The following is a 21,891-nucleotide window of genomic DNA, read 5'->3' as shown; positions in this document are numbered from 1 at the left end:
GATATACATACTAATCTTCTCTCCCAGGCTCTAAGTACACAAGGGCAGGGACCAGGTCTCTTTCTTTGAATTCACAACAGCCTCAGAATAGCTTTCACGTATTTGGTGCTTAGTAAGTGGGTTAATGGAGAAAGGGTTATGGTTAAACCGAAACAAAACTTTCCCATTTACCTCCCCTCTGCACTATATATACATATAAAATACTTAGTTGGATGTTCTATCACTCAATTAATTTTTCATATTTACTGATCACATAATATATATCAGGCATTGTACTGGGTGCTATAGTAAACAAAGTTCCAAAGTTCTAGCGAAGATAGATAATAAACAAATTATTAATTTTTGCAAATAGTGATGGGACTATAAAAACATGCAAAGCTATTCCGGAAGCGCCGAGTGTCGTCCAAGGGGACAGAACTTCTTGGTCCTGATGTCTGACCGTGGAGATGTGAGCCTCCCACCCGAAGACCGGGTGAGGGCTCTCTCCCAGATGGGTAGCGCAGTCTAGATAAACGAAGACATTCCACCCCGTTGGTACTTCCGCTCTGGAGTGGAGATTATACGAATGACATCTATTTACTCTGAGGAAGGCAACACTGAACATGCGTTCATCCTCTATAACAAGTATATCACGCTTTTTATTGAGAAACTACCAAAGCATTGAGATTACAAATCGGCTGTCATTCCTGAAAAGAAAGACACAGTAAAGAAATTAAAGGAGATTGCATTTCCCAAAGCAGAAGAGCTGAAAGCAGAACTGTTAAAACGATATACCAAAGAATATATAGACTATAATGAAGAAAAAAAGAAGGAAGAGGAAGAATTTGCCCGAAACGTAGCCATCCAGCAAGAGCTGGAAAAGGAAAGACAGAGGGTGGCACAACAGAAGCAGCAACAGTTGGAGCAGCAACAGTTCCATGCCTTTGAGGAGATGATCCAGAACCAGGAACTAGAAAAAGAATGACTGAAAATTGTACAGGAGTTTGGGAAAGTGGAACCTGGCCTGGACGGCCCACTGGTACCTGACTTAGAGAAGCCCTCCCTAGATGTGTTCCCCACGGCACCTGTTATATACACACAGCCTTCGGACTGTAATACAACTGTAAGGCCTGCCAAGCCACCTGTAGTGGGTAGATCCTTGAAACCTGGAGCATTGAGCAACTCGGAAGCTCCTACAATTGATGGACTGCGCCACATGGTGGTACCTGGGAAGCTCTGCCCACAGTTTCTCCAGTTAGCCAGTGCCAACACTGTCCGGGGAGTAGAGACACATGGAATTCTCTGTGGAAAATTTCCACAGAATTCTTTGTGGAAAATTCCTGATGAGGAATGAATTTACCATTACCCATATCCTCATCTCCAAGCAAAGTGCTGGGCCTGATTATTGCAACACCAAGAACGAAGAAGAGCTTTTCCTCATACAGGATCAGCAGGGCATCACACTGGGCTGGATTCACACTCATCCCACGCAGACTGCCTTCCTCTCCAGTGTTGACCTACACGCTCACTGCTCCTACCAGATGGTGTTGCCAGAGTCGATAGCCATTGTTTGTTCCCCCAAGTTCCAGGAAACTGGATTCTTTAGACTAACTGACCATGGACTAGAGGAGATTTCTTCCTGTCACCAGAAAGGATTTCATCCACACAGCAAGGATCCACCTCTCTTCTGTAGCTGCAGCCACGTGACTGTTGTGGACAGAGCAGTGACCATCACAGACCTTCGATGAGTTTGACTCAGACACTTCCCAAGAACTATAAAACCATATCATCGTACTGTAGCCCCATAATGTAAACTTTCCAGAAAGCTCTGGAAGCTTTTTAAAACAGAATAGAACGTATCACCTGGGGGAGAACTGATTTTCTATTTCTGGTTTGAAAAGAAATAATTGAATATGTTTTTTAGGCACATCTGGAAAATAGCATGATCATGCTAAAGCAACTTTTCAGTCTGCCTATAACTAAAAAATTAAGTTGAAAAAATGTTGTAATGAACACCTATATACACTTTGTTCTAGATTCACCAATTGTTAACATCTTTTCCCTCTCAGAGATCCTTCTAATTTCTCTGCCAACTTGTTTATTGTTTACCTTTGGACTAATTAAGGGCATCTATGCAGAAATTTGGAAGCCATTTAGAAAATCTTTGGGTTTTTCTGTGGTTTATGGCAATATTAATGAAGCTTATCATAAGGCTGAGGGAGAGCTCACTGCATTTGACCAGATGGTGAGGCCCAAGAACCCTGAAGAATGATTTGGTCAGGAGTTATTGTTATTTAACAAATATTTCGGGATATTTTTTCTTCTACAATAAAATAACAACTATACATATTTAAAAAAAAAACATGCAAAGCATTTGAAGTGCTTGAGGAGGGGCTGTGAAGGGACACCTACTCAGGCGGGGGTTCAAGGGAGGTTTCTCAAAGGAGAAGTGAGACTGGAAGGGTGAGAAACCAGCCATTCAAAGACTAGGAGGAAGTTCATTCCAGGTAGAAGAAAGCGCAGGAAGAAAAGCTGAGAGGTGGAGGAAAGCATGGCGAACTGCAAGAAGACAGACACGGCTGGATTATAACGAAGGAATGGAAGGCTTGATCAAGACTGGATTGGAGAGGGAGGTGAGGACCAGACCAGATGGGTCTTGTAGACCCTGGTAAGGAAGGGGATTGTCTGTCAAGTTGGCAGGAAGCCATTGCAGGGTATAAGCAGTAGAATATTATGATCCATTTGTGCTTTCAGATCATTCTGGCTGCTGTGAAGAGAACAGATTAAAGAAAGGTAAGAGTAAAAGCAGAAAAACTGGTGAGGGTACCATTGAGGAGGTCCAAGCAAGAAATGACATGACTCAGGCTTCCACAACAGTGGTGCTGATGTGGAGTGGAGGACGGACCCAAGACAGCAACTACAGGGCTTGTTAAATAGGGGGGATGAGGGAAAGGAAAGAATCAAGGGCAGTGCCCAGGTTTCTGCTTAACAATTGGGTAATAACTGTTACCATTTACTAAGATAAGAAAGATTAGGAGAAGAGGTTTGAAGGAAAAGAAATCCATTAGCTCTAACTTTTAAGCCATCCTAAATTATAATTATTCATATGATGAATATTTGACACATATTTTTGAACAACTATTGTGTGCCTGACACGGTATTAGATGCTAGAGTAAATAAGACAGAATCCCTGTACTTAGAGCTTATACCATCTGGAGAAGAATACCAGTATCATTAAAAAAAAAATTTTTTTAAGTCAAATAGAACATAGGATAGTATGCAGGCATGCAGGCTCTGTGGTTGGAGATTTCATAGAATACAATGTCACACTACTTTTAAGGATTCTTTTCCTTGGATGCTTTGTTCAGATTTGAAATGCAAAATTTACTTACCATTTTGCAAATGAATTCTAGGAATTCATGAAAGCAGAAGTCCAAACCAAACACATAGTAACTTTGGGAACAGCTGCTCACAGTTTGCTTTCATTATGACTTTTAGCTTCCCCTAACCCAAGCCCATAGCATCCTGCATAGACAAGCATGGTTGGAGCGTAGTCTGAAGTCATCATACCCAATCACTGCTTCCATGGCTGGGCTTCTCACAATGGGTACTTTGTGTTTTTGAAGTGACTGCTTTACAGAAAAGAATGAGATTACATAAAGTCATCCTACAACCTTATCAAGAAGAGTGTCAGACAAAAAAAAAAAAATCAAATTGGGAAACTACTTAAAGTTACAGTTATATCCTGAATGGAACTTATGTCCTGAAAATTTTCTCCATATATGACATAGTTTATGATCAAATCATTCAAGAGAATAACCCCTATAAGGTTAAAATGTTGCTTTTCATACTGACTCTTTAATGTTTTACCTAAATCTTCCCCAGCATATTTGCAATAAATTATACAACCAAATACATTGTACATTCATTAACTGACCATGTGTGGAAAACTCAGACACTGAGTCCAAGCTAATAAAATACTCATAAATTAAAATTTGGCCACAGGATCTTTTTTTCAAGATTGACAATTTATTGATAGCTCTTTTAAAATTCCTGACCATGCCAGCTTAAGGTATCATATTGTTAATGTGATCATATTTTTCTTTATACTTCATAAGACTCATCCACTTAAATGGATTCTTTTTTTTTCCTTTAACATACCCAGAATTAGGTTCATTAATTTTCTAAAAAATAGTTTATATGAAGTCACATTCTAATATTCACCTTCCTAATGCTGAAAATCTCGTTTTCCTTAGAACATGTCACTTTGATTTTCTGTAGATGCTTGTCCTGGCTTAGTCTCCAGCTGCTTTCACTGTTCACTGAGGCCAGCCAAGAAGCTCTGACCATATGCACTGACTAAATCACTGTGCTTCTCCTCTGGTAACATCACGTATATACAGCAGTCATCCGTCTCCCTTTGATCTTCAGCTAGCACAAACCCTTTCTCACCGAGTTGTCCTCCATGGTTTGTTTTTGATATTTAAACAGTTTGGACATCTCTAAAAGTGGAGTGACACTGACACCGAGATAAGGTGCCAATCAATTTATTAAGTGATTTTGTACAAAAATGGCAAACTCAACATGACCCTGGAGCATGACTGATTCACCCAACAAGAAGCGTGAAGAAAGCCATTCATCTGTTCTTGTCTCTCCTCACTAAGGACGTGGACATGAAGCTTTTTTCTGGGGCAGGAGCTAATCAAACTCAACAGAAATGATTTTTAAATTTTTAAAATGTTAATAGGCCTCAGTAATGTTTCTTATTTCTATACTTCTTTTTTAGTTGAATGATGGATGAAGTGTAGATCATGACGGCATGCTCCATGTCATCACAAGGAACATTTTGTTCTTCTAAAATGAGACGTCAATGTTTTGCAAGGCATTGAAATACCAAGCTTATCACGATTACACTAAGTAGTTTCCAAAGAGGGAGAAAACACAAATGTGTTTCATTCATCTAGGGTAGCCTAGAGATAAACCCACCCTAAAGGCACTGACTGTTTTTAGCATTTTGTGTTTCAAAGCAAAATAGATAATGTCTATGTAAATAAGAACTATGGTTACCTTTATTCCTTATTCTATGAATGCCAAAACTATAGATTACTTTGAAATAAAATAACAAAAAAAATTAATATGACCTTTAGAAATCATTGTGTCTAATAAAATAGCTAACTCTCAGAATGAATTGGCCTGTCTCACAATACCAATTTTCCACAAAGTAGACTCAATCATCCCTGTGTAGTAAGACCAAAGAGCAAGTACAATTTAAGCCAGTGGCTTAAATCTACAGATTCAGTGCAATCCCTATCAAACTACCAACGGCATTTTTCACAGAACTAGAACAAATAATTTCACAATTTGTATGGAAACACAAAAGGGCCCAAATATCCAAAGAAATCTTGAGAAAGAAAACCAGAGCTGGAGGAATCAGGCTCCCAGACTTCAGACTATACTACAAAGCTACAGTAATGAAGACAGTATGGTACTGGCACAAAAACAGAAATATACAACAATGGAACAGGATAGAAAGCCCAGAGATAAACCCACGCATGTATGGTCAACTGATTTTTGATAAAGGAGGCAAAAATATACAATGGAGAAAAGACAGCCTCTTCAATAAATGGTGCTGGGAAAACTGGACAGCTACATGTAAAAAGAATGAAATTAGAACACTTACTAACACCATACACAAAAATAAACTCAAAATGTATTAAAGACCTAAATGTAAGGCCAGACACTATAAAACATAGGCAGAGCACTCTATGACATAAATCACAGCAAGATCCTTTTTGACCCACCTCTGAGAGAAATGGAAATAAAAACAAAAATAAACAAATGGGACCGAATGAAACTTACTTTTGCATAGCAAAGGAAAACATAAACAAGACAAAAAGACAACCCTCAGAATGGAGGAAAATATTTGCTAATGAAGCAACTGACAAATGATTAATTTCCAAAATTTATAAGCAGCTCATGCAGCTAAATATCAAAAAAACAAATAACCCAATCCAAAAATGGGCAGAAGACCTAAACAGACATTTCTCCAAAGAAGATATACAGATTGCCAATAAACACATGAAAGAATGCTCAACATCACTAACCATTAGAGAAATGCAAATCAAAACTACAATGAGGTATCACCTCACACCAGTCAGAATGGCCATCATCAAAAAATCTAGAAACAATAAATGCTGGAGAGGGTGTGGAGAAAAGGGAACCCTCTTGCACTGTTGGTAGGAATGTAAATTGATACAGCCACTATGGAGAACAGTATGGAGGTTCCTTAAAAAACTAAAAATAGAATTACCATATGACCCAGCAATCCCACTACTGGGCATATACCTTGAGAAAACCATAATTCAGAAAGAGATATGTACCCCAATGTTCAATGCAGCACTATTTACAATAGCCAGGACATGGAAGCAACCTAAGTGTCCATCAACAGATGAATGGATAAAGAAGATGTGGCACATTACAATGGAATATTACTCAGCCATAAAAAGAAACAAAATTGAGTTATTTGTAGTGAGATGGATGGACCTAGAGTCTGTCATACAGAGTGAAGTAAGTCAGAAAGAGAAAAACAAATACCGTATGCTAACACATATATATGGAGTATGGAATCTAAAAAAAAAAAATGATTCTGAAGAACATGGGGCAGGACAGCAATAAAGGCACAGACGTAGAGAATGGACTTGAGGACACAGGGAGGGGTAAGCTGGGACGAAGTGAGAGAGTAGCATGGACATGTATACACTATCAAATGTAAAACAGATAGCTAGTGGGAAGCAGCCGCATAGCACAGGGAGATCAACTCAGTGCTTTGTGACCACCTAGAGGGGTGGCATAGGGAGGGTGGGAATAAGACACAAGAGGGAGGGGATATATGTATATGTATAGCTGATTCACTTTGTTATAAAGTAGAAACTAACACACCATTGTAAAGCAATTATACCCCAATAAAGATGTTTAAAAAAGTAAAATAAAAAATAAACCAGTGGCTTATTGGCCAAACACAGCAAAAAGAATATGGACCAACTGACAGTTTAGACAGAATGCCACTAAAGGATGGATGAGAAAGAGAAATTACTAAACACAAAGAATGATCAGGGAAATAGTTGGAGAAAATTATATAATAAAAGTCAATTAAAGTGGGAATTACAAGATGGTAGAGGCCAAGATATGATAAGAATAATTCAATTATTATTGACCTTTATGCCCAGACAATATGGATTATTCTGGTTCCCAAGAAGGGAGGTTTCTAGGCCTGAAAATGTCCTTTTATCATCTTCTAGACTGCATACAACCCTTTGTTATGGGTTATATTGTTTTTTAAAAAGATCTAAGTCCTAACCCCCAGTACCTCAAATGTGACATTATTTGGAAATAGAGCCTTTATAGAGGTAATCAAATTAAAATGAGGTCATTAGGGTGAGTCTTAATTGAATATGACTGGTGTCTTTATAAAAAGGGAAAATTTGGATACAGAGGCAGACACGCAGAGGGAAGATAATATGAAGACACACAGGGAGAAGATAGCCATGTCCGTGGAGGGATGTGTGTACAAGCCAAGGAACAAGGACTCCTGGTAAACCCCAGAAACTGGAAGAGACAAGGAAGGATTCTCCCCTACAGCTGTCAGAGACAGCAGGGCCCTGCTGACACCTTGATTTGGGACTTCTAGCCTCCAGAACTGTGGGGTGATGTAGTTCTGCTATTTTAAGCCATTCAGTTTTTTATACTTTGTTATGAAAGCCCTAGGGAACTAATAATACCCTCTCCTTCTGAAGTTGCACCCATTTGACATCCACCAACACTGATCCCCAGGCAGGAAGATTTATAGGCCAGAGACATATTTTTGTATCAAACTACTCTTGTTCTGGTCTGAACAAGGACACCTTTCTTTCAGTGATTACAGAATGTCTTCTAAATTGACCCTTCTCCCCACCCCTGACTCATCCACCCACTGGCCAGTGGCCTAGAAACAAGGACTGTGTGGGCAGTGGGTGTGTGTATACCCCACAGAGCAAGGGAGGAGGTGTCAGGGGCTTGGGGTTGGGATCCAAAGTTTGAATTGTCCATCACTTATATCATGCAATCATTACTCCAACAAATATTTACTAAGCACATTATATGTGATGGTCTTTGCGGTAGATGGGTAAGGATACAGCTGTGAACAAGACAGACAAAGAAACCACACCCATGGAGTTTATGTTCTAGCCTGATTTCCCTCAATTACACACAAATAAATCTTTACCAAACAAGTCAATCAAGAGAGCTTAATTCTGCTTACACTGAACTTTGAAAGAGCTGGATTTCTCACATCGTTTAGAATGATTCGAACAGCCTTTTAGTTAATATTCATCTTCGATAAACACTTTGGTCCAAATAAGTTGATTTACAATTTTCTCAAAGCCTGACCTGACAGGACAGCTTACCTCACCTCCTTCAATAAGTGTGAGAGTGACTGTGTGTGAAAGAGAGTGGATAGGACCAGAAACATAAATTGTGCTGCTAAGACTTATATGTGCAGCTGGCACTTCTATTGTCTTGTCTCTTATGACAGTGCCCTCCTCTGGAAGCTGTTAGGATAAGAGCTAATGTCGGCTGTGCCACACAAAGGTGATGGCGAATTGATGAGCCTGTAAAGAGATTCGGAGGCGAATAGGGAAATGCGTTGTTAATGCTATTAAATATTACTTAGCCTACAGCAAGCTGCATGTTCAACAGTTTAAACTTTAATTGCTAGCTGATGCAGAAACAAGCCTGGATAGATGTAAATCCTATTGAAAGCTAATATCATTTTGGCTGCTCAGATGGATTAGCAACCACTACAATTAGCAGCATTTGCAACTAATGATATTAGGGGAGAATCCATCATGCAGCAGTCTGGGCCTTTAAATCTGAAAAGAAGTTAAGGTTCTGCTCCCCAGAAACCCCCTACTGGGAAGTCTTGCCAGCTGATGGGGTAGTCTCTAGGGGTGAGCCAAGAAGCGTAGAGAATATGGGACAGTGAGTCCACTATCACCTTGAATTGTTCCTCCTTATGCCCTTTACCAGTCATCCTAGCTAAGCACATTGCAGTCAAGTCTCCTGCCTCCCCACTCTCCGGGGAGGGATGCTGGACCACAGAGCAGAGGCAAAAAGATCAATCTTCAGTTATTGAATTTATGGTTCACTCTGGCTACTGTGGTTATGATAGGAAGAGAAAGAACAGGGATTTTTCTCAAATGTGGCACCACCAGAAGCAGGTGGTTACATGGAGCTCTAAAATGTTTATGACTACATAAAGGAGCCCCAGTGAAAATAGTTCTCATTTAAACTTGACTAACAACAAGGTCCTACTGCACAGCACAGGAAACTATATTCAATACCCTGTGATAAACCATAATGGAAAAGAATATAAAAAAGAATGTATATATATATGTGTATAATTGAATCACTTTGCTGTACAGCAGAAATTAACACAACATTGTAAATCAACTATACTTTGATAAAATAAAGTTACCATATAACGCAGCAATCCCACTACTGGGCATGTACCCTGAGAAAACCATAATTCAAAAAGAGTCGTGTACCACAATGTTCACTGCAGCACTATTTACAATAGCCAGGACATGGAAGCAACCTAAGTGTCCATCAACAGATGAATGGGTAAAGAAGATGTGGCACATATATACAATGGAATATTACTCAGCCATAAAAAGAAACGAAATTGAGTTATTTGTAGTGAGGTGGATGGACCTAGCGACTGTCATACAGAGTGAAGTATGTCAGAAAGAGAAAAACAAATACCGTATGCTAACACATATATATGGAATCTCAAAAAAAAAGAAAAGAGGTTCTGAAGAACCTAGGGGCAGGACAGGAATAAAGACGCAGACCTACTAGAGAATGGACTTGAGGCTATGGGGAGGGGGAAGGGTAAGCTGGGATAAAGTGAGAGAGTGGCATGGACATATATACACTATCAAATATAAAACAGATAGCTAGTGGGAAGCAGCCACATAGCACAGGGAGATCAGCTCGGTGCTTGTGTCCACCTAGAGGGGTGGGATAGGGAGGGTGGGAGGGAGACGCAAGAAGGAGGAGATATGGAGACATACATATATGTATAGCTGATTCACTTTGTTATACAGCAGAAACTAACACAACATTGTAAAGCAATTATACTCCAATAAAGATGTTAAAAAATAAAACAAAATAAAGTTTACTACTTTAGGGCAATCCATGGGAACTGACTCATTGTGAGTTTACTTTCTGTACCAATTCTATAAAAATAAGCATTTATGATGCCCTTTGAGGTCACCAACTCCAAGGTGCAATGGAGCATGTATGGTGAGATGTGATTCCATCTCCTTGACTGGATAGTAACCTTTCCATTTCTAAAGATTTACATTCTGACCCTGATAAATATTAAAATCAAAGTACTTGAAGAAAAGACTGGTCTTTATTAGTAAAATAAAGGAAATATGAAAAGTTGTAGTTTTCATATTTGAAAACTAAAATCTGAAAAGTCATAGTTTCATTAGTCTGATTGTAAAAAGCTAATATAGTTAGTTATAATAGCACAGCACATAGCATAATTAAGCTAAAATGGTCACTTATAAATACTTTTAGATAACTAATTTTTAAAAAAGAACTTTTTCATAATCGAAATTCTAAATACTCATATCAGGAATCATTAGTATCTTGATCTGTAGGACTACTTACTTTAGACAGATTCATCAAAGGTTATAAAGCCAAATTTTTAATTAACAAAATCATGTATACACACAAATTCTGAGTTATTAGTATCAATTAGTAAAGTCTTTCCTTGTTAATATACCCAAAGCAGTAATTATTAGCTTGTTTTTTGGAAGTTACAGGAAACTGAGCTGTTTAGGAAGACAGAGGCTTATGCATTGTGTAATATAATTACTGTTTTGTAAAACCATTTTTTTGTGCCTTGTTTTTTTGCCCTTGTTATCAAGACTGTAGGCTGGGATACACCTTAAATATATTTCATACAGGGAACTCATGCTACAAGAAGATGATGAATACAGCTCTAAGGAAATAAAGGTTAGGCTATTCTTTTCTTTCCCATCATTTAAAAGAAACTTTTGCCAATTTTGCTCATCTTGAGTTTATTCTAGAGGGAATTCATCTTAGCATGGACAGCAGTCCTAAACGAATAACTATTAGTACAGAGTGAAGATGATTTGTTGTCATAAGCAGTCCCTTCATAAGACTTTGAGAAAGTTACACTCCACAGGGGTTCAAATGTGTCCACTCTAATGGAAACTTCAATCTCATTACATGTACTTCTTAATTTTTTATACTGAAATGACTTTAGAGTTTTGTTGGGGTACAGAAAATAGATGGTATTTTCCATTAATACAGTCTTTTTCACAATAAATTAGTTGATATCAAAACTTTCCTCTCACCAGCCCTTCTTTATTCTGCACCATATTGAGAAGCATGCCTTTACACTTCCACTAAAGAGAGTGGGATACTAAGACACATGAGATGTCAAGTCAGAGGGATGATTTAATAACAATCTTTGCATATACCAAGAGCCATAACAGCAATTAAAAAGGGCTACATTCATTAGTTCTTAAATTCAACAGACATTTATTAAGAACCAACTGAGTGCCAAACATGGTGATATAAACATACCGAAGGTATTGCCTTTGTCCTTAAAAAGCTTGTAGCTTAGTGAGGGACAGACAGAGGATAAGTCTAACCAAGATAGAAATATTCACAGACTCCGTTGGTACATATAACTTAGATTGGAAGTGGTCAGAGTCTAAAAAATAAGGTTAGATTCAAAGATGAACTTCTTGATGGTGAGGATTATAACACAGATGTGTGAATTATCGAGAGGGATTGCAAATGTGTGGGTTATTTCTAAGAATAAATCTTTAGAATGCATATGGCTTGAATTACATACATCAGATTCATCTGAAGCTTCCAAGAGAGTTGGGTCTAGAAGCACCATGCCAACTAGGTAGCTTTGACCTTTTGCTGTGAACTCTTCTTCTCTGGCACAGAGAACATGCTCCCTACAGCCCATTGCTCAGCCCATCTAGTTTCTGCAAACATCAACACCCTTCTGTCTCTTTGCGGAGGGGCCTCAGCATTATAGACCCAAGTTTATCTTCACACCTTGTGTTCATCACCAACCAGCTCATTTCTCATGACTATAAATGATTTGGCTTAGGAATGTTGAGTGGTAAAATAACCAGAGAATAGAGCCATTCCTTTTCATCTCCCTCCTCCATCAAAAACTTAAATGCAAAATATCTTGAATCCTGTCACTGGCCTTACAGTGTAAGCAGAGGACAAAAAAAAAAAGTGCTTGTTTTAACTCGCCATGATGTCCATTTATGGGTAGTGCACAGGTAGAGAAAGATGTTTTAAAACAAAGGTAATGAATGACCATTTCAGAAAGCTCATGCTTATTGAATGTTTGGAGGGATAACTACAGACATAAGCCTTGAATGTAATGAGTTTTTAAAGCGAAACCTCCAACCTCTCAAACCCAACAAATCCAAAACTCAGGATCTTCTTGTAAACTTGTTTCTCTTCCTATTCTCTCCAGCTTGGCATCTCATAGGTCATATAAGCAAGAGAACTAGAGTTTTCCTTTGACTCCTTTCCTCACTCATTATGTCAAATTGGTCAACAAAACCTATCAATTCTCTCCCTTCAATGTGTCTAAAAGCTTTTCTCTCTTTTTTTTTTTTTTTTTTTTTTTTTACTGCTATCACATCTTAGTTGTACTAGTCATCATCTCTCTCCTGGACTACTGACAGCAGTCTTCTAAGTGATCTCTTGCCTACAGCTTTCTCTTATATCACCTTCACCTTCCACACTACCAGCAGAATTCCCTTCCCAAAATATACTGGTGCTTAAAAACATTATGATCTAAAGCTGACTCATAGATATAGAGAACAAACTAGTGGTTACCAGTGGGGAGAGGAGGAGCAACCATATAGGGATGGGGGAGTGCGAGGTACAAACTACTGGGGTGTAAGATAGGCTCAAGGATGTATTGTACAACACAGGGAATATAGCCAATAATTTGTAATAACTGCAAATGGAAAGTAACCTTTAAAAATTGTATAAAAATAACAATTTTTTCTTAAATTTCAACCAATGTGAATGGATAAAAAAAAATTTCTTTAAAAACCTTATGATCGGGCTTCCCTGGTGGCGCAGTGGTTGAAAGTCTGCCTGCCGATGCAGGGGATGCAGGTTCGTGCCCCGGTCTGGGAAGATCCCACATGCCGCGGAGCGGCTAGGCCAGTGAGCCATGACCGCTGAGCCTGCGCGTCCGGAGCCTGTGCTCTGCAACGGGAGACAAAAAACAGAAAACAAAAAACTTATAATCTAAAAGACAGAGTATACAATCCTTTAGGGTGATATTCAAGACACTTTCCAATTTGGAACCAAGAAACATTTAAGGCTTATCTTACCCCGTTCTCACTATGAATACGTGAGCCTAAGTTCTAACCAAGCTGGCTTGCTCCGGTTATACTGAGAACTTTCATACTCTCGTGTCTTTATTTATGCTGGAGTGCCACTGCCTTCACGTCATCTCACAACACTTGGTGAAATATTCTCTCTCAAGACTAGTTCAATGCCACCTCCTCTCTAATGCCTTTCCTAATTCCTTAGACCAATTACTCTACTAAGGGTTGAGCAGCCCTTAGTAGAAAGTTAGACCCCAAAATGTCTAACAGGCAAAATGCAAATACTTTATAACTTTTTTCTTCAGAAACATTTAGTGAAGGCCAACCATGTACCAGGCACTGTAATAGGTGCCAGGAATATAGAGGTGAGCAGGGCAGGTAAGATTAGTTTCAAGGAACTTCAATTTTGGTGGAGAAAATAAATAGGTAAAATATATATATAATTTCAGACACATGAACAAAGTACTGAAGTACTGTGCTGGAGTAGCTAGGGGGATAAGGGGGAATTTTATATTAGTTGTCAAGGGAAGGCTTCTTTCGAGAGGTGATATCTGAGTTGAGACCCAAGTAATAAAACAATGTCTCACAATATCAGTTTTGGTTTTTTAACGTTAGCTGGGTATTAGTGTAGAACATTTTAGAAGAAAATAATGAGTCCCCATCATCTAAAGCTCTCACCCTCTCCTCCCTATGGAAATAGCAGAGGTACAAGAACAAGCAAGCCCCATGATACAAGTGCTTTTCACAATTCTGCTAATATCTCATTGGCTGAAGTAAGTCACAAGGCCAAGCCCAGGATGTGGTAAAGGGCAAAGTTGTATAGAAACAGGGATGGGAGGAACATTTTGCTAGAGTGGCAAACAACATACCTGGATTCTAGCACTGTATTTGCCACCAAATGTGTCATGTTAAGCATGTCACTTTCTCTCTCTGGGTCTTAGTATTCTCATGTATAAGATGAGGTTACTTGATTAAATAATTCCCAGATTCAAGTTCTAAATTTCCCCAGATCCTTTATTTATTTTTAATTGAACATCCTTTAATTTTGGAAGGCTTAGATGGCCTGTAAAGCAACTGCGTGAATAAATACCCAAATCTGCTATGAAAAGAACTAACTTCTGTAATCAGGTCTTATAAATGCTTCAAAACCCTGTGTTCACCTTAGTGATGTGGCTGAGCAATTAAGGTAGAGGGGAAAAGAATCACAATGGGGCAGCAAGAGGATCACAGTTCACTTGTGGACTCCTACGTGGGCAATTTTTCTACCTCTACGAGAGGATGCTTGGGCACTTGGAAAAGTGTAATGATTACAAACTTGGACTCTGGAGTGAGCGCTCAGATGCCCAGGTGGGATTCCTGGCTGTCCCATTCACCAGCCGAGTGACTTATCTTTCTTTCAGTGGCTCAGTTTTCTCATTTTTAAAAACACAGTAATAAGAGTATATACTTCGTATTACTGAGGTGAGTATTAAATGAGATACTACACATAAAGTTTAGGAAGGGTGCCTGGAACACAGTGCTCAATAATAATATCAGCTATATGTGTTACTCGTTTAACCTTACCTGAAAGCCAGGTGTATATGTGTTTATATAAATATATATGTATATATGTGTGTATATTATATGTATGTGTATATATGTATATATAGTGTATGTATACATATAGCACATGCATATATATGGATTTAAATATAACATTATACATGAGTCCCTATTGTCTTACATCCAGCCCACTTCACTCCTCCTGGCCTCTGTAGACATTTGCATTTTCAGCCTCTACTTCAGAAAATTCTGAAGGCTCCTCCAGTTTCTCCAAATGAGCACTGAGCTCTGGATAGATGTTAAACCATTGGTCATCTTCTGATGGTTCTTTAAGCAGGTGAAGGAAAACTCAGCAGGAATATATTCCCATTTTTTTAATGCCCAGAAAAAGAAGCAGCAGCTCCTTTTTCCCCTTACTGTAGGCTTTTAGACATCATGGTTATGAAATATGGCTGCAACATTCTTTTAAATCCATTTAAGCAGCAGTCACCCTCCTTCTCTCCTCCCTAACACCCCCACTCCCTGATACTATTAAGCCCTTCACAGGTATCAATCGTCAGGAAGTAGGAAGAACTGCACTTTAAAAGGATTTTAAATAATGTCTCCAAGAAATATAGCAGCAGATTGTTCAATGGGGATTATCAACCGAGAGTGTGCTAGAGGGGGGAGGGTTCTCTTTTAAAAGGTCTTTAAATAATGTAAGTGGACTCCTTGGCAACATTCCTCAGAGCCATTTAAAGAGCGGATATCTGTGTTGCACCGACCCACCAGGAGTGCGCACCCACAAAAGAGATGCAAGGGAGACACACGGCAGTAATGTTCCCATACCCTTGACATTGTCATAGGACAAAGAGTGCAAGCTTTATCCAAAATGTTGAGAGTATCAAAGCCTTGCTTACTAATGGGATGCTTGCTCCTTCCAGGAGTCAAGTCAAATAACCCCAGAGAATTCTCGAATATTGGTTCAGTGACCTTTGAGGGGAAAATACATTTTCTGTGCTTCCAAGAGGGTCTCGGGAAAGGGGTCTTACTTTCTCTTCTCTTCACTTCTTCATAAAACTAAATTTGAGGTCAAAAATCAACAAAATCGTCACAGCCTACTCTGTCTTTTTTCAATCAGTCCATTGCCAACTCCTTCTCTGGTCCAGCCTCCCTGATATACGCAGGATAAGTAGAAGAGGAAGTCTCTGGCATGTGATAGAAGTTCAGGGCGTTGGCTTTGGAACCAGAAAATCCGAGTTTAAATTCTAGTTCTGTCACTACTGATGACTTTAGGAAAATGTTATTACCCCCACTGAGCCTCAGTCTTCACAGCTATAAAACAGGGATGAACTATGCCTCCTGCTAGCATCGTTCCTAGGGTTCAATGGAATCAGTGTGTAAAGTAAGTAGCTCCACACCTAGTACTTTCTAAATACACAATCCATGGTACTCAGAGCTCTGTGATTTAGAGGCTGTGACTTGGTGAGTGTAATTTGAGTTGTTTAAGGTACAGGAGAGGGCTGTCTTTATGAATCTGACGTGGTGAGCTCAACAGTTGAGTCTGATATACAGCTGGCACCAAGGACATTGTAAGGATGGTTTTAAGGACAGTTATGTGCTACCTGAGAACTGGGGTGCCAAGTGAAGCTTTCCTCTTGAGATGGAAAAATGTACAACTAAGTCAAATATCAAGGTGGGCATGGGGTCCTTTCAGCCATTTTACAGATAGACCTTGCACAAATTGCAATGGAAGGAAGTTGTAGGAGAATGATGTTTCTTCCTTGTTTCAGAGATCAAACATAAAGCAGAAAAGACAGCTCAAAGACTCATTGTTCTCCTTTACACCCTAGAAGAGTTTCAGAAAAGAGAAGTACCTTTATCCAGTGGACCCCATGTACATTGCATTCTTGGGAAATTGTGACATGTTAGAGCCAGGATCAAAGAACACCCCCAAAGAAGGACATTGAGCTGACAGGTGAGTGGAAATAATGCAGCTCAAATGATGTGAGGGAAAATGATGTTCCTTTAGCATTCAGAGAGTGGAACAGGTCTTGTGTCATTGACCACAATGACAGAAAGTCAAACTGAACCCCATTAAAGAAAAAAAGCCATCTATTTTAGTTAGCCCAGCAGGCACCTAAAAGCTCCTCTCAGTATGAAAAAAAATGGAAGGGCACTTGAAAAGATGGAGGTCTCAGTTCTAATGACTGTGTTTGCACCTCCTGGAGAGGATGGATCTCTCTTTTAAATATGAAGGATTGATTTTGAAAATAGTCTTCTCTGCTGTGTTAGTTCCTTTCCTGCCTTTCAATGACAAGAGGACATGATTAGGTGAGGACCTTTTCAGTTAACTGAGATGAACCAAAACAAGGAAACCATTTTTTAACAGCAAAAAGCTGGCAGAACCTTATTTGTTCTAATAATTTAATTCCAGTGTGTTAAACAACAGTGCTACCATAGGAGAAATTTAAGACAAAAGCATCAGAGAAATAGGGGAAAAAATCTTTGGAGATTTTATAAAAGCACTTCAGAGAAATTTTTACAAAATTCTTGCTACTGGAAAGGAAAAGTAGAAATTATCTATTTAACTTTTTTTCTAGTTGATACTCCAGGTATCTTGGTCTTCCTGACCATCACCTGTTATAGAAACATAGATTGACTTTTTGGCCCTTATCAAATAAAGCAGAAGTCTGAAGCAACTACCCTGATAACTGAAGCCCCAAAAACACTTTGGCTTCAACTATGGCTATGTGAGATCTATAGAGAATTTTCAAAATTTTGATATTAATTCACCATGACAAATAGAAGTTCTTTCAAGCCATAGGTCCCAATCATTATCATCGTTGCTATAATTCAGCTTTACAAATGAAAATGGAAAGATTTACACTTACATACTTCTCAAACTTAACAGGCAAAAGTATTTTTTCCTAGACATAGTTTGATTTCACTTTTTAAAAGAAAATTTTTATAACAATATTTTTAAATTTTTTGTTTTATTTTGGAGTATAGTTTATTTACAATGTTGTTAGCTTCAGGTGTACAGCAAAGTGATTTAGTTATACATATTTATATATCTATTCTTTTTCAGATTCTTTTCCCATACAGGTTATTACAGAGTATTGAGTAGAGTTCCCTGTGCTATACAGTAGGTCCTTGTTGATTATCTATTTTATATATACATATATACATATATATATATATATATTAGTAATGTATATATGTTAATCCCAACCTCCTAATTTATCCCTTTAGAAAAGGGACATACCTTGACTTCAACTTATATTTTAAGTTCTTGATAGAGTCCTGATAACTTACAAGCTAACTTAAGGCAATCAACATCTTATTTGATCCTTCAAAACTTTTCACTACTGAAAAAGCCATGTTCTGGGCAAAAGTTACTGGCCTGCTCATGCCTTATATTTGACTTTATAGCTCAATATAAGTATGCAATGTCTATAATAACTGCTGATATCTAGCAAAGCAAAGATATATATCTGTCTACTAAAAACAAGGTAAGGAACCATTCTTTTAAGCATCAGACCTCAAAGTCTGGCTTCACCTGGAATCATAAGGAGGGGATGGGAGATAATATTTTTTGGTAGTGAAGCGTTATTGGTTTTAGAGCACTTCAGTAGGTGTTGGGAAGGAGAGAAGGAGTTGTGGGTATAGAGAATAACTTCAGAAGGTTCTACCACAATGCAAGAATAACAAGATAAAATCCAGCTTCTGAACCCCAGTACTTGGAAAAAGAGTGAAATTGCACAATACGATAAAAGGCAAGAAGCATGTACCCATGTTAGGTAAGAATCTTTTCGGGCCAATGCTGAGTTGAAGCCAATGACTCATTGAAATACTGGCAAGTTCCTGCCCTTGGCACTGATTCTTTAAACAAAGAGAAGAAATCTGAAAGGTAGCAAATCTGATTACCCTGCACTGGACAAGCTACAGTGCTTGCCTTACTCTGCCTGTTGGTTGTGTTGATTCCAAATCATACAAGGTGGTTAGGCCCACAGCTTAAAACATCCCCATGGTGTCTCAATGATTAACTCAGCAGCTTGAGCTATTCCAAATGTTGCTCTCTTGTCAGAGAAAAAGAATAAATACATTGGGTGTGAGTGATGGCCAGTGAGGGAAAGCTGGAATGTTTGCTCAGCCCCAGTGTTCTGTGAGCTGAACAGCTTTCCAAAGCCACTTTTTCCCCCCTCCAGATGTTCCTGAGGAAGATGCAAATGAGCATATTTTAATATTGCGAAACTGTTAAATCCTGTCCAAGGAACCTAACATAATGTCATCAAGTCCAGCAAGTCTCCTCTCTGATGGGGAATGTCTGTATTGCTATCAATCATCTAATCAGAGAAGTCATAATGAAATAGATGCTGTTTTCTTATTTCAGAACAACAGACATTTCTCAAGTATTCTCGTGCATACCATCATTTATTTTCTCATACTTCTGGAGGCTCGAAAGTCCAAGATCAAGGTTCCTCCTGGGTTCACATTCTGGTAAAGTTCTCTTCTGTCTTGCAAATGGCCACCATCTCACTATGTTCTCATATGGCCTCTCTTCAGTGTGTGCACACAGGGAGAGACAGAGGGAGAGAAAGAGGGGGAGGGAGGAAGGGAGGGGGGAAACAGGGGGAAGAGAGAGAAAGAAAAAGAGAGAGAGAGAAAGAGAAAGAGAGAGAGAGAGATCTTCCTCTCCTTATAAGGCCACCAGTCCTATTAGATTATGGCCCCACCCTTGTGACCTCATTTAACTTTAATTACCTCCTGGAGGCTTTAATCTCCAAATATAATTACATTGGTTTGGGTCTCAACATTTGAACACAATTCAGTCTGTACATTAAGGTTCACTCTTTGTGTTGTACACTTTTATGGTGAATACAAGACAAATGCATAATGTCTTGCATTCACCATCACAGTATCATACAGAATAATTTCACTGTCCTAAAAATCCCCTGTGCTTCACCTATTTATCCCTCATTCCTCCCCCCCACCACCCACCCCTGACAACCACTGATCATTTTCCTCTTTCTACAGTTTTACTTTATCTGGCTGTTTTGATCATTGTAGACAAGCAAACTGAGCAAAAGTATGTATTTAAAAGTCTCCATACATAATCTCTCAAGGCTTCATCTAAAAGAAGGTAAAGAGTTTGAACTAAAAGAGCTTTTAGGTCCTATTTCAGACAAGGTACAATATATTAAGATTTATCCTTTGATTTTCCTATCAAAAGAGGAAGCAATTTTCTAAACTCCTGTTGACATGAACTTAGTACTGTTTAATACACTTAGGCATCTGTACGTTATCTCTTATTCATTGTAAAATAATTTCCAGTATTTCCTTCTTTTGTTTTCTCTGCCTAATTTAAACTTAGAATTCAAGACCAAATTCATATTTATTAAAGTATCAAATTACAACAGATGTTCAAAAATGCAATTACATGTATGAGCAGTTCCAAGAAAATCCTATAAAAGTAAATTCACTCTATTATTCCCATTAAAAGATAATTTACTGAAATATTTATTTAAATAATGCACTCTCTGGGCTTCCCTGGTAGTGCAGTGGTTGAGAGTCGGCCTGCCGATGCAGGGGACACAGGTTCGTGCCCCGGTCCGGGAAGATCCCACATGCCACAGAGCAGCTGGGCCCGTGAGCCATGGCCGCTGAGCCTGCGCGTCCAGAGCCTGTGCTCCACAACGGTGAGAGGCCCGCGTACAGCAAAAAAATAAATAAATAATAAAAAAATAATGCACTCCCCTAGTATATTTTAAATTAGATTAAATTACAAAAATGAATTTGATTTATCAGTTCTCGGCTCATTTATAGCTACACCTGTGCTAATAAAAATCATCAATGTGGTAGAATAACAGAATTAAAAAATTGTAAATCTAGTTTTCCATATTTACTCACTAAAGCTTTTGCAGGGAGAATGTTCTTCATTAGGAACCAAATACTCCTACTTGTGCTATAACTCTGTCTTAAATTGTGTGAAGGTTTTAAAATATGTATGCAAATTCTCTGACACACTTTCCAACAATTCTGGGCCAATTTAGTAATGATCTTGTAATCAAAAGAATGTAGCAAAAGTGATGCTGTACAAGTTCAAAGGCTAGATCCAAAGGACCATATAGCTTTCACCCAGTTCTCTTGGGAAATTCACCTTGGGGAAAGCTAGCCACCATGTAATAAGAATGACCACCTTGATACTTCCATGCTGGAGAGGCTGTCTGTAGGTTCTCAGGTCGCCACACTGAGCTGAGCTCAGCCATTAAGTCACTCCAGCCCAGCCCTCAGGTATGTGCGGGAGGGGCCTTCAGATGATTCCAGACTCCAGCTGTCAGCCTCAGCCTTTGAGAACTCCCACCTGAGGTTCCAGACATCATGGAGTGGAGACAAGTCATCCCCGCTGTGCCCTGCTTGAATTCCTAACCCAGAGACTCCATGAGCATAATAAAATGATAAATTCTTGTTTTATGTCGCTAAATTTTAAGGTAATTCATTATAATGGCAGTAATAACTGGAAGAGTTTGGTTCTCCCAAAAGCAGACTGTAATTAGGATTTGATTGCAAGAAGATTATTTGAAAGCTGATCCCAGGAAGCATCAGTTGGAGAGTAGGGGAATGGGACAGGGAAGGGAAGAAAGCCAGTATCAGCATGTTAGTGAGCAGGTTACCACTGTGGTCAATGGGGTCCTTTGCTGCTGGGGACCCCTGGAAGATGGTGTAGAAAATGCCTCCAAGTTGTCCTGCCTGATGGATCATGAAACTAGGGTATTTATCTATCATTGGTTGAGACATGTTCTGGGGTGTTAACATCCAGGCACCTGACCTGTCCTACACATGGGCGAGCCCTCTCCTGTAGAGTCATAGGAACGTGTAGTAAGAGGTTATGGGTTGGGAATGTTGAGTGCAGTGAGGATATAGGTGG

The 21,891-nt window shown here is 38.9% G+C and overlaps 1 pseudogene; it reads left to right on the top strand.

Moving 5' to 3' along the window:
• Window positions 1–355: 355 nt before the first annotated feature.
• Window positions 356–1,728, top strand: LOC101281860 (STAM-binding protein-like; annotated as a pseudogene).
• Window positions 1,729–21,891: the final 20,163 nt, after the last annotated feature.

The sequence above is a fragment of the Orcinus orca genome, chromosome 4 (genome assembly GCF_937001465.1).
Source record: "Orcinus orca chromosome 4, mOrcOrc1.1, whole genome shotgun sequence".
Taxonomy (NCBI): Eukaryota; Metazoa; Chordata; class Mammalia; order Artiodactyla; family Delphinidae; genus Orcinus; species Orcinus orca.
This window is presented reverse-complemented; position numbering and strand designations above follow the sequence as displayed.